This window comes from Heliconius melpomene, chromosome 16 (genome assembly GCF_056956725.1).
Source record: "Heliconius melpomene rosina isolate 202511_hmr_F chromosome 16, ASM5695672v1, whole genome shotgun sequence".
In the NCBI taxonomy this organism is placed as follows: Eukaryota; Metazoa; Arthropoda; class Insecta; order Lepidoptera; family Nymphalidae; genus Heliconius; species Heliconius melpomene.
In genome coordinates, this window is record NC_140404.1 from 8,465,776 (window position 1) to 8,481,065 (window position 15,290).

Here is a 15,290-nt window from a genome sequence, read left to right on the forward strand (position 1 = left end):
TGCATTTTAATTCCGTTTTATTAACAGATCGAAACGGTAAGACCGTTGACATTAGGTTTCCAGGTTCCCACTGCCCGCCCATATGCAGGATAAAGCGTGCCTCTGCCTCTAAACCAGAGCCAAAAAATTAAAAAGTAAAAAATATTTCATTTCCTCGAATAAAAAACGAACCTGCATCCTCTCACATTTACAGTCACACTCCATACCGCTGCGCCACGACTGGCCTCGTTATTTTAATGTACATACTAAACGCTTATAATATATAAATATACATATACATATATATATAAAATATTTTCTTGATTCCCTAAGCCAGTAGATCTTGAACAATTTTTAAACTTTATTATCGCATTTTCATCTCTAATATATATATTATATAGTGTATGTATATTGTATATATATTTATTTATATATATTATGTATGTATGTATGTATTTATTATATATGTATTATAATAGTATACACTTATATATGTATGTATATATGTATATATATATATTCTTAATTGTACGTTGTGGTGCTCGCTACTCACTCATCCACTTCCACTGGTTGACTGGAAGAGATCTCTTATAGAGATAAGTCCACCTTTGTACACGAAATGTCTTTATATATTGTTTATTATGTAATTTTTTTAGTGCAATAAAGAATATTTATTATATTTCAAGTCTAAAAGCTTAGTTAGGAAGTAGGTTTCACGCACCTCTCCACCGGCTTACTGAACAATACGTAATACAATGTTACATCGCATGTTACACCCTAATCCGGGGCCGGCTGTACTTTCACACTATTCTAAAGTGCCTAAACTTAATACCGCCCGTATATATAATGGCTTGTTAAATATGCAAAAAATATTTATTAAGGATTGTATTTATATTATATGCGGAATTCTGGTATCGAACAAAATATCGCAAAAAGTACAGCGTTGAGTTCCACAATTCAACGCCATTCCTTTTTATTATTAATTTGATTTTGATTGATTGTCTTAACACTAGGTTCCCTCTGCCTGCCCTGCGTGAAGCTGATTTAATTTAATTTATTTTAAATTTAATTTATATCTATAACAAAACTGACAACGATCAGTTACATTCATACGTCTGTACATTGAAGCGTGTCGTTAATAACGAATAAAAATGTGTTAAATAATTTGGTATTTGAAGTGAATGAACTTTATATTTTATTATTTTTAATTAGACCGTCTTGACTGATTACGTTATCAGTGCACGTCTGGTTAATAAAAACCATCAGAAGGTATAATAATATTAAGCAAATATTCATATAATTTTTAGAGGACTCTCAATCAAAGAGGCTTAATTAAAAATAAGCTTACCAAGACAATCAAGAGAATACTGTTGTTGTTGTTATATATATTTGTTAACAAGTTTATTCGTTATGTAGGAATATTACATTTATTTATTAGCTTCACGCTTATACAGGGTGGAATTGTCAGCACCACTTTAAATGAAACCACAGTTTTAACTACTCTATAAAAGCCTAATATAATTCGGAAGAAAAATAATTATCAAAAATGAAAAAGTTATTTTTTCAAACAAAATAAATAATAAAATTATCGTTTTAAAATAAAACGCCATTTGTAAAGTATAACATAGGCACGCACACACTTACCTGTCAAATCGGAAACGTCGCACACGTATGTGTGCGTCACACGAAATACAGGTATGGATAAAAATCGTGAAATGAAAAAAAAATCCTACGTCCTAACTGTTGAGGTACCTTGATTAATTTCTTAGGTGTGGGTTTGAAATATATTACCTTATATGCAGTTTCAATAAAAGAAGCGCTGCCTCTTCCACCCTGTATACTTCCCTCCTCACTTTCCCCTGAATTCAGTAGGCTGTTGTAATGGTGTTGAGTGGTGGAACATAACGCTGTACTTTTTGCGCTGATACCAGAACAAAGAAATAAAAATATGAAATATTTAATTCGCTCAAGAGGGCATCGAATCCACAACCTGTCGCGTTCACAATCATAAATATTACACGCACAGAATAGTTAATTTCTCCCTTACAGTGTTTTCTTAAAGCAATCGAGATGATCTAAAAATATATCTCTCTACTCGTACATATACAATAACAACTGCTCGCAGAAATCCAACCTCGTGGTCTCTAATTAACGAATACATTTCCCCCGAACCACTAAATTACAGTTTCTAACACTTAGTAGCACTTATCTAACACCACAAATTAGCATTTGCCGTCATTAGCATTCATTTGTGTCTCGCCTGCAAACACCATTTAATTGAAATGTTCGCATATTGTATTCGTTTTACAGTCAACAGTGATAAAATATTGTCAGTTTTATATTATTCATTAAAGGGATTAAAGGGATATTCATCATTTCGTAAGAAATACTATGACTTTTCCATACATCCTCAAATTTTTCATATTCCTAAAACCCTTCGTTAAGGCCGTCCTGATGCAGAGGCACAAGGGTGCGACGATTCGATCCCCACTCGAGGGAATGAATTATTAGTTCTAAATATTTTCTCGCTCTGACACCAAGGCAAAAAGCCCAGCGTTTAGTTCCGCCCCTCAACACACAAAGCTTCGAAAAATTCGGCGGAAAGTGGGAAGTGGAATGTCTTAACACTAGTTTCCCTATATCACAACATGAAACTGTTTTATTTATTCATATCCATACATAGTTAAAACTATTACAGATTAAATAGCGCAATTTAAATACATCGTGAATAGATAAAAAAAAGTGAAACTGCATATTAAAAAGCAATGAAAGCACATTGAAGACCGCATTGCATAAGTATTCACGGCGCTAAATATTCATAATCTCAAATAACCCGTGGTCCGCGGAGAGTGTAGGAGTGACACAAGCCCGTTATTAAGATTTCAACTTTAGAGACAGCCGCGCCCGACACCGACTGCTAAATGTTGAATGAAAGGTGAGAATCGTTAATATTATGTTGTTGAACAGAGAGAGAGGAATTGCAGGCGTGCCGGCTGGGGCTGGGACGTGACGGTACAAATTACAGTGCGTCGTTTGAATAGCAATACTATGTTTGAAATTGTCTGACAGTTCATTTATAGTGGATATATTTGAAAATTTTGCGATATGTCGATATGCTTGTAAATAAACATATAAATAAATATCTGGTATGTTCGTTTAAAACGACCCACGCGCCAAACTCGGCGGCGTGGAAGCGACAAATTGGTTGGTTGTGGATTGCTTATGGAAGCGTTGAACGGTGGATCGTGATCGTCGTCCATCGCTACGGAGTTTCAAAAACCAGGAATTTAAATAGTAATTTAAACAACAGAATAGTAGCACTCTGCATCTGTTTCAACGTTCAGTAATTATTAATTAATTACAGCTACTTCGTTACAAGGACTTTAATATCAAACACTCCTTCATTCCGCACTAAGAGGGCAGAATGTGAGGGTTTTCATGTTTATATTTATTTTCAAAAAAATTGTAAATCTATACTAATCTATACTATCTATACGGATATAATAAAGCGGAAGAGTTTGTTTGTTTGTTTGAACGCTAAGATCTCTGGATCTACTGGTCCGATTTACTATGTTTTTGTTTTGTATGAAAGCTGCATTCTTCAGAAGTGCTATAGGCTATATAATATTACATTACACATATATACTAATAAATTAAAATACTTTCTAATTTGACATGCAATTTATTCTGCCATGTTAATAACAACCGTCGTTGCTAAGCAACGGTTTGCAAAGTTTCTTTGTTGTTTTAAGAAAACGTCACCCAAAATGACCTTATATTTTGATATTCATCCTTATAAAAATAAATATATTATATAATTTTTAATAAATATTCTTATAGTTCAAGCAGGCGTAGCCGCGTCCGGGTCCACTAGTTTTCATATAAACCCAAAGCGATTATTTTCAAATTGATATAAGTGTATAGCGTTATTTGGGCGGCCGCTGTCGCTCGCAAGGTTCTGTGTGAAATATTTGGTAGCGGCAGCGACGGGCGCGGCGGAGTGATTTGCATACAATGAACCCCGATCTAGGGAGGGTCCGCGACTGGGAAACACGCGTCTTGCTAACATTTCGGAAGTACCGTTCTTATATCATCTGGTTTTATTACTATTATTTGGAACAGACTGCCAATTCCATTGATATGTTTAATTTTATTTATACTTCCAATCGTATTTTAACATAATGTATGGAATTTCAAAATAGATTACTGCTTTGCCAATATAATGACTCTCGTCTCACGGTAGCTTACAACACACACTCTTATTAAATATATTTAAGCATAGTTGCAAATTATTTTCCCAATAAGGTTTTGCAAATCAATCTTATATTACATTCTATATGAAACAAAGTCAAAGTTCGTACCACATGAGGTTGCTATATACCGACACTTAAATTCTATGCGATTAAACAACATACACATATAGTTTGAAGTAATTTTCAAACTAAATTGATTAAATTTTCCATAGCAGCATATGTAATTGGAAATTTGTAGTGATGTAGACAACTTTGATATATTCGTGATTAATTTATAAATTAACTTTAGTACCTACACGAAATATATAAAATCGATTTTAATTAAATGGCAAGTGCATTCGTCCATAAAAGGGTAGAGCACAGATAATTAGTTTAATCTTTGCACACGGTAAAGGATTTTAAAAGCCGAATTCCGAATATCTAATCAAATTAGAAACGAATAAACCCGTGAACCTTTCGAAACCAAACTCCCTCTATAGCTTTAGGACCACCCTGAGAGGAATTGTTTCCTTGTAAAAAGATTAATGTCACAACAATATAAAAAGTTGTATTTGACGGCACGGTAAGACCATCTTTAATGTATATTTAATAAATCGATATACGATATTAGATAGGCTTAGCGTCTGAATAAGAGTATTACTTTTAGATCTACTAAGCTGTATTAATATCGAATCGCTGCACCAAATGTTATTCATAAAATATTATATGTGGAGAACTTAGATATTTCATTTATTATTTTATTAAACAATTCTTAAAAAATATGCAAGAAATTAGTTCTAATTAAGTTTTTCTAATACTACGACTATTTAACTTTTAATGTCCATCAGGAGGAATAAAAAGAACTTAAAACGTTTCACACGAACAAATTCCCTACATTTCTCTCTATATATGTAGTTGCAACGTTAATCCCGTATTTCCCGCACCATTGTTTCTCAAGGGTTGCTTCGTGCGTCCAGTCACTGGCAGGCACTGGCACTTACACAATCATGCCGTCAAACCAGACGTGGGAAGCATCTGCCAATCGACGATTAAGGTTCACCTCTTACATAAAAGTCCATGTGATTTATATGTACTGATGAGAACGATTGAACTGAATACGGTTGCTATAGCAATTTGCTTATTATATAAAGTAAATTATGAATAAAAACGGCATCTCAAGACCAATCTCAGACTTGAGAGCGATATATATATATAGGGGCTTAAGCTATTAGTTTAATATCTTTTATCTAGAAAAATGCTATAACTATATATATAATTGATATAAAAACATGAATGAGGCAAAGAATGGCATTGAAACATACCACGTAGAGCAAGCGGATATCATTCTTTTTTATTTATTTAATCTATATCCCTTCTTTGTTCCCTCATTGTCTTTATAAAAACATATATTTTTATACTGACTAAGAAGTAGCTCAAGTATATTAATTAAAATAATTAATGTATCATAAAAAAAAATAACATAACTTATTTTTTAAGAAAGATATTGTATTATATATTTCATACATGTTTCATTCAAAATCCTCTTCACGCTGTACCCTCCACAAAGTGTTAAGACACTCCGTTCTCCACATTCCGCTAAATTTTCAAGGTGCTGAGGGGCGAAACTCAACGCCGGACTTTGTGCCATGGTGCCAAAGCGAAGAAGTGAAAATATTATAATTCACTTCCTCGAGTTGAGATCGAACCCAGAACCGTCGCGCTACAATCACACCCTTGTGCCGCTGCGCCACGAGAACCTCTCCTTATATTTTATTAAATACTAAAAATATATACTTACAATATTCAATGTACTACCATTAAAATAACTCTATAAGTAATGCCGGATGTAATGATTACCAAAAATTACAACCTTCGAGCTTCGGCCCGGCGCGCCAAATTACAAAAACAAATATTCATTTACTGATTCATTATCTGAACATACTGAGATGAAAAGGCATAAAAGAAGCGGGTATCATTATTTAAAATGCTAACGAATGTTAAATATTTTTTTTTAGGTTTTAAACCACCTACATACGTCTGAAAAATACTTTATGAAGTTAAGAAATTTATATATTGCATCGTATATATCTACCTAATCACAACTTCACGCTCTATCCCGCACACAGCAGGATAGGCAAAGGGAACTTAGTGTTAAGACACTCCGTTCTTTATTTCTCACAGAATTCTAAAGGCGTTATGCATTCAGTGGCGTGCTGCGCTTTGCCTCGACACCAGAGCGAAGATATGAATAAATTTAAACATATATTTCCTCGAATGGGGATCGAACCCACAACCAGTCGCGTTTACAGTGACACACTGGCCCTGCGCCACAACTAGTCTCTCATACAACTTACAGCAAGTTCAATTAACAACGAGTGCTGGTACAATATTTAAAAGAGCTATCAATTTAAATACATTTATTTAACAGCGCAATTACTAGCAACGTTAAGTTTTTATACTGAAATTTTAGAAGCTCGTTCAAAGGAAAAAGCACTTAAAGTACATGTAAGAAGGTAGTCAACTGACATGGCCAATACAGGAAATATTTAAAGGCTGAACCAAGGCCATTAGACCGCCAAATGAACACAAAAACGCGGGGTTCAAGGCACTTTGAATAATTAGAAATAAGAACAAAGAACAATACACCATAAATATCATATTATTACTATTTTGTATATTTAATTATATTTAGTGGACCATTAACTAACAAAATTCGTATTTTTTTTATATTTTAAACATAAAAGAAAAATATTTATTATATTTTGGGGTTGCCAGTTAAACTCTGTATTTTCACATATTTAAACGTATGCTTAGTAATGTCAGAATCTGCATTAATCAACATATTTCGTTTCTCTTAACAGCAAACTCACGCATCGACTGTCAGCCTCCTTGAATGGACCACAAAAAAGAACATTAAGATTTTTATTATGTTCGAAACGAGATATTGCCTTGGGGACAAACGTGGCGGCACACTGTAACCACCGTGTGATGAACTGTTGCGAACAAATGGTTAACCTTGGTTCAACGGACACATATTATTTCTTGTGCGAACGTTTCTACTATTTGAATAAAATTCTCAAATCAAAATTGTGTAGCCTGAAAGTGGAGAACGGAGTGTTTTAACACTAATATTCCTCTATCTATCCTGCTGTCTGTATGATACAGCGTGAAGCTGATTTATTTTTTTAAATACATATTTAATTTGGGGATCGAACCCACATCCAGTCCCGTTTACAGGTACATTTTGTGCCTCTGTGCCATGAGAGGCTTCATAAAAACTAAATTTAAATCTTCATTTAGTAAAAAACTTTATAGACTTCTCGACGATTACAATGACGCACATCGAAAGCGTTGGGAAATGCTACGTAGCGCTCATTGTCCCGATATAGGGCTAAGCAATGTGAAAGCGGATTACTTTCCGTATTAGTAAGAACCTTATAAAAGAGCTTAATTAATAACATAAAATATATTCTAAGAAGTTTGTAATATAATTAATAGAATATCGTTTTAATTGTGGTTATTTGTAGATATTTGTTCTGAAAGAATGAAATACAAATAGGCTACCCAATAATATTTATTTATTTAGATTTTAGACCCTAAAATCAAAAAACGGTGCTTTAAAAGGCGAATCAAAATTAAAAATTGATAATACTAGAATTAGAGCACTATTTGTATACCGAGGTTATAAACAGGATGGGCTCATTGTGGCTATCAGAGAGTGTTGGAACAACCTTAAATACATATAAGCTTGGAGGTAGAGACCAGCTTAAGCTGGTGTGGCGCTAAACGAGCCTCATTCTCCAACCAACCATTGTGTGAACCGGTTTAAAAGAATCCGCCTTGCGTCAGATATCCACGTGTAAACATTTTAATTGATGATATGCGGAAGACAAAAATATACTATAGAGAAATCACCGTGACTCGATCATTCTATTCATACACCGAATTCTGCTCGCTCCAAAGAAAATAAGCTACTAATTTGACGTTTATGATCGATATATTAGATGTGGTTTAGTTAGGTATTTAAAAAGTATCATTTTAAAAAATATTTGTAGGAAGAACGGAATCGAACTCGCAATCGTCGCTTTTATGCCACTACGACCTCTTACATATTTAATATGCAAATTACATGTAAATGAAAAATCCTTCAGCAAATTAGCTAATAAAATCTTTTTATGGGTTAGACCCACTCGAAGAAACGAAGTATTTAATATTTTCATGTTCTCGCTCTGGTAACGGGGCAAAGCGCGGCGTTGAGTTAGGCCATTCAACACACACTGCCTCCTGAATTTGGCGGAATGTGGGAAACAGAACTGTCTCAATTGGAACGGAATGTGAACTCCAGGTTCCCCAGGTTCTACCCTGCTATGAGTAAAATGCAAAGTGAACCTAAAAATTCGTTTTTTTATACACACACACACACATAAATTAAACAAGGAAATAAGCTGCTAAAATATCCATATAGTGATTGTTAAATAACAAAGCGGCAAAGACTTTTAAAACTTGTATTCGTAATACGTTGGTCGATAAAAAAGTAAAATCTATTTCAAGGACAGCGACTCCATAATCACTGTAATTTCGACTCAAATTATGATAATTGCGTATCATTGGAAAAAAACAATAAATCTTTTATTATCCACGCAATAATATTAATGTTATAGGTATCTATATTGATTTATGTTTTTTAATTATATATTTAGGGTTCCGTACCTCCAAAGACGGAACCCGTATAGAATGAATTTGCTGTCGCGAGATCGCGGAGACGTCTCAAGCTGAAATTGATACCAAATATTTAAGTCACACAATTAATATCAAATAGATCTCCTTGATCGCAGAAAAAAAAATAAGCTTTTAAATCAACGCCATCAAAAGATACGAGCAGTTTTGCATCGTTTTTGCTGCATTTATTATGAAATTCACCACGTATTTAGAACCTATAGGTTACTTTCCATAGACTTATAGCTACGACATTTGGCACGAAGTGAAAACTAACAATAAAATTATAGTAAAAAAAAACAAAAAATAGAAAATTTATAAAATCGAAAAAGTGTAAATTTATAACAGAAACATAACAGCTGAAGTCAACTTTTAGAAATTGTACTTTTTGAATATGGTACGGAGCCCTCGGTGGGAGTCTCCAATTCGCAATTGACCGATTTCATTATGATAACTCCTATAAAATACTCTAGTAAATTATAATAATTAAAATTTCAATTCATCGGAGCCATCATGGCGCAGTGATACTACTTTTGACTGTTAATGTAAAGGTTGTGAGTTCGATCTCCAAACGTTAAAAATTAATTAAATATTTGCTTATAACTTTTTAAATTAAAAGTTAACGTCTCTTAAACTCAAGTCAAATATATCCGTTTCTATAACAAAATGTTAGTTATTTATAAATTTTAAAATACCCTATTCTTATCTTGAGCAATAATCGTTGTCACAAGCCACACCTGCCATTATGATAGAAGATAACTTTAACGTCGTAATAAAGTAATCGTCAAAGACTATTATATTCTATAGTGTAATGGACGTAATAGGCGTGTTAAGCTATAAATACCTCACAATATAAGATTTACAGCTGTTAGTTACTATTTAAATGTTATGTTCAAAATTTAATTTAATGTTTCATCTTGAAAAATAATCTAACTATTTTTTGTTTCTTTTATTTAGGTTCTTACTGTATCCCGCATGTAGCAGGGTATGCAGAGGGAGCCTAGTGTTAAAACACTCCGCTCCCCATTTTCCGCTGAATTATGAATCATTGCGTGTTGAATGGTGGAACTTTACGCTTTGCCTTGAATGAAATTATTAATTATTTCATTTCCTCGAGTGGGAATTGAACCCACAACTTGTCACCTTAACAGTTACACGCTTGTGACTCTGCACCACGACTGGCCTCTAATTACTTGTAATATACTCTTGTAGTTCAGTTTAAACCAATTCAAATTTCCAATTGTATTTCAGTAACATGACTTGCTTTCAATGACAATACTAACTCTATATTGAATCTTGACCATGATACATGGTTTTGCAATCAAATATAGGAGTTTATTAGATTTTATTATTTATTTTTATTATTAGATTTTATTTAGTACATGAATAAAGTGATAACGTGAACAGAGAATTTCGAAAACCTGTAAAATATTTTCATACATTTTAACAATCACTAAATAAAATTTAGTTTATTATTCAAAATCAATTTTCATTTAGACAAAAATATTCAAAAATGACTAGATAAATAATAAAAAATGAACAAATTTCCAAAAACGATAGTCCCGAGCGCCGCGCTAGCTGAATATACGCCGGATTAACCGTTTCACTCGTTATCGTGCGTCGTGCAGCGGAATGGATAATTTGTCGACAGCTACTTTTTCCATTAATACCTACATTTAATTAAAATTCGTTTACTATGTTACAAATTATTTTTTTTTATATTTAAAATAAAATTCTTAAAAACTTCAAAACATTCTTTAATACAGTGATGTTAAGGATGTAAAGCTGGTATAAAAATATGCTTCATGAAAAAAATCTCTTCTATAAATTAAGATATTATAATGAAATTGATAAAAAAAGATTTTATATGTGTAATCTAAACAGTGTTTAAATAAGAAATAAACGAATAACGCTACATTTAATAAACTTTTACATTTAAATAAATATAATTAATTATACTTTTAAATAAATGTCAATTATCTATCTTAATAAATGTATATGTTAATAGTAATACCTTTAACTATTTATATAATATATTTTTAGCAGTATCCTGCATTTCTTTTTGTGAATACTTTTATGAATCATCTAAAGAAACATCATCATCATCAAATCGAAGTTCAGGGTTTAGAAGTCATATTTAGCAACCACTATATTGACGTGTTATATGACGTGTTATATGTATTTGCGGTGAGTGGCAGCATTCGTAGCTCCGTGGTATACATAGATAGATATGTAAGACTGTTAATATCGGAAATGAATGTTTCGTGACAGCTTTCATAAATCATCCAAGACCAATATTTCAAGAATTTTAAAGATTCGTGGGATGGAAATGGTTTCATTTAAAATGTTTTATATACAGTTTTGTTATACAATAAAGGGCTAACAATGTTTATATTTATAACTTTCCTTTTTTATGCTCGTGTCGAATAGATAACGCCAGAAAATAGTATGAATTATAATATTAATAACACAAGGTAGTTTTTCTTTCTATTAATAAAGTAATTTGGGACTAGCTACTGTCATTTTGCTATGTAATTAAATATTAACAAAGCAATCAACCTAGCGGTAAGCTAATCCTTGAAAATATTCGTTCGACATTGAGATATTTGAAGAACTTATTTCTAAAGCGTGGAACGTGAGAATAGCCTTATGTTCTTATAACAATGTGCGTGAGGTACTAAGTCGATTTATCCGCGTCAGACATCAGGTCGCCGGGCCCCGAAATGAACTGCCAATTCCTAACATGACATTTCGAGGCGACTATTCCGATATACGAATATAGATGCAAGTTGCGGTTGCGGTTTCAAGATATTTGCTATATGTACAATGTACATACATACATATATAACCTATTTAATATTATATACAAGAGAATGTAGTGGCGCAGCGGCGATGGGTTTTCTGGACGAATTCTGGTGTTTTCTGACTTCTGGATCTCTTATACCTTTCTTATAACCTGAAAAGAAACCCGTTCTAAACTATACAAAAAGATTTTTTATGTACGAATGTTAATTTTATTTTGAATGAAATACAGTTAGTAAGTATATCTACATCTTATTGTACTTTTTAGTTTTAAAAATGTTTCAGTTTCAACGAGTTAGTATATTTTCAGCCATAAATATTTGAATATCTAAATACACAATTTGTTTTCATTTTCTGCCTTAACGAGGGAATTGAAAGCAACCCGAAAAAAGTGTATATGTGTAATTTTGTTTGTTGATCAAAATTCTGTTTTCATTCTTCTCATGTTTGTTGAACTAGTTCATATTTTCATTTCTTAGCTCTGATAACAAGGAAAGGAGCGGTGTTGAGTCACTCAACACACAATGCCTCAAGAATTATGCGGAGAGTGTGGAACATAAGTGACTTAAAGAGGAACGGGGTGTAACAGTAGGTTCTCTTGCCTACCCTGCTATGTTCGGGATACATCGAAAACCTGAAAAAAACTTAATCATTTCATTGTGTAAAAATTAATATTTAAAAAAACGTTTCAACAAATAATTTCGTAGCTAACATTATATTAAATTACTATATAAACAGTATTTTACGGTATTACGACACTTCACTTATTGATGAGGACAAAAAGTTGATGAAATAAGGCAAAATAAACGTCAGGTAGGCATCGAGGCCGCGCGGTGTCGCTTACATTACACGAAGGGACCAAGAACAACTCCTCATCATGGATAATATAAATAAATAAATAAATCAGCTTCACGCTGTAACCCGCACACATCGCGGTAGGCAGAGGGATTCGCCACTTTTCGCCAAATTCTAGAGGCATTGCGTTGCTTGCTGAGTGGCGGATTTCAACGCCGCGCTTTGCCTCGACACCAGAGCGAGGAAATAGAAATATAAATTTAAATAAATATTTCCTTTCCTCGAGTGGGTATTGAACCCACAACCAGTCGCGTTTACAGTCACACTTTGTGAGCCTACGCCACGACTGGCCTCACACAATTGGACAATACAAACTATTTTATATTCATATTGACACATTATAAATGTATCTTATTATACTAATTTAATATATACGTAAATTTTGACATTTATTTAATAGTCAAATTAGTTGTTAAATTTAATTGAATATGTATTTGTCCCCATCGCTATACTATGAAATATATTTATGTGATATTAATTCAAATGTTACAGAACTACCACTGCTTATCTCCTCTACTAATAATAAAGATAATAATGTATGCGGCGTTCAGTTCCGCAGCTGTCTCCAGAATTGGACGGACAATGGGGAATGGAAGTGTTTTAATCGGGAAGGAGTGTCTCTAAAAAAGAATAAAGATAATAATAAAAAGGCACATCCATAAGGGTAATCAATGAGGAGATAATTGTTAAACACAAGTCTCGTATAATAGTAGCCGTTTTGTGGTTACCAAGCCCCGGCCACAGCGGACGGGTCCGGTTACTTATTAAGCGTAAGACCAGCTTAAATATAAAATACTTGAATTGCGATTTTATTAATTTCTGCACGAGGTCTCCTTGTGTCACAATATATCAGAGTAAATTTGATATCAATATATTTTTAGGATTCCGTACCTAAAGAGGTAAAAACAGAACCCTTATACGATAATTTTGTTGTCCGTCTATCCGCCTGTCAAGACCGAGATTACGTGGTGATATCAAGCTGAAATTAATGTCATATATTCTAGACCACGATCCCTTGGAGCAAGCAAGCTTCTAAATTAACGCTATTACAACATTTTGTATGAAATTCGCCGCGTAATCAAAACCTATAAGATAGTTGCTGTAGACTTACAATTATGAAATTTGGCAAATAGTAAAAGCTTGCGTACAAATAAAGAAAAATTCAAAAAAGCAATTTTATAGATATTTCATAAAAAAAACTCAATACAAACTTCGTACGTTCGTTCACTTCATAATAATTTCAAACTTAAGTTTGTCAACTTTTATTTACTTCCCGTTGGCATACAATCCTGAAATTGGTACGGAACCCTCGGCACGCGAATCCGACTCGCATTTTACCAGTTCTTTTTCGTTAGTATTATCAGCATCACCTCGTTGCATCGTTGTGAAGATAAATTTAAATGTAGTTGACAGGAAAGCGGGCAATAAACATATGCCGGCACATACGCTATTAAATAGAGTTAATCTGTTGATGTTAATAGAGACGGAAGCCTTTCGGACGGAACGTCGCTGTTAATATATGAAATACGTCCATACGTTCTTCTTTTTCGTGCGGTAATATAAAACTGAAGGCAAAATGGCGGCTTATATAAAAATTTACACGTGTCCAGTAAACACAATATATTTTTACTTTTAATAGCAAGATTGCTATAATGTATACGCAAATAAATTATTAAATTTTCATTTATTATCCATTAATTTATCGTAAAACACACAGCAGTGTATTCGGGCATTGCATGTTGAGTGGAGGAACTCAACGCCGCGATTTTTTCCTTAGAGCCAAAGTTCTTAGTAATAATAAAGTAAAGTAAAATAAAGTAATTCTTTCCTCCGAGTGAGAATCGAACCCACAACGGTTGCGTTACAGTCACACCCTTGTGCCCCTGTGCTACGACGAGCTAATATTTTTTTTATATATTATAATTCAAAAATGTCAATTCAGGTTCATATAGAAAGGAAAATTTGAAATTTGAAATTTTCTAAAGTCGAACATTTCATTTGAAAATGGCTAAATAATATTCAATTTGCAAATGACAGGCCGGAACTTTGTTTCTAGCGAAAATTAACTCGTCAACATCACAAGGATTTGTTGGTAGTCGCCAAATTATATCCCTATTCTATGATATGCAAGACAAAATAATATTTTTTATTCTTTATATTTATTATATTATTAAAAAAAACTATTAAACGACATTCTGTTACTCCACTAACGTCGTAAAAACTTTGAATATAGATGTTAGATAAATTATAAGCAAAAAATCATTTTTAGAAAAAGCTTTTATTTAAACGCTTTAAAAAGGAGAAAATAAAATTTCTCTTTTAAATTTTAACTATCAACTCATAACCTTATTGTACACAATTTATATGATCATAAAAACTTGTCGCGCGATTTACTTGTGTAACTAAACTAGTGCTAATTTAATTATGTAAAATCTGCTAAGTTTTAATTTTTAAAGTTTCGATTTAATTAAATATTAACGCGACAAGCTTTTATGATCATATAAATTGTGTACAATGAGGTTATGAAGTGATTGTTAAAATTTAAAAGAGAAATTTTATTTTCTCCTTTTTAAAGCGTTTAAATAAAAGCTTTTTCTAAAAATGATTTTTTGCTTATAATTTATTTTTTACTTTTTAGTTACCACTGGCTAGGTTTCTCACACTAGAGACATGTACCACGATTCCTCTTCTATGGTTAGGAATGCT

The 15,290-nt window shown here is 32.8% G+C and overlaps 1 protein-coding gene across 3 annotated transcripts in view; it reads right to left on the minus strand.

Annotated features, from left to right (window-relative positions):
- Window positions 1-15,290, minus strand: part of ASPP (Ankyrin-repeat, SH3-domain, and Proline-rich-region containing Protein) — a 198,699-nt gene that overhangs the window by 155,274 nt on the left and 28,135 nt on the right. The window lies entirely within an intron of this gene.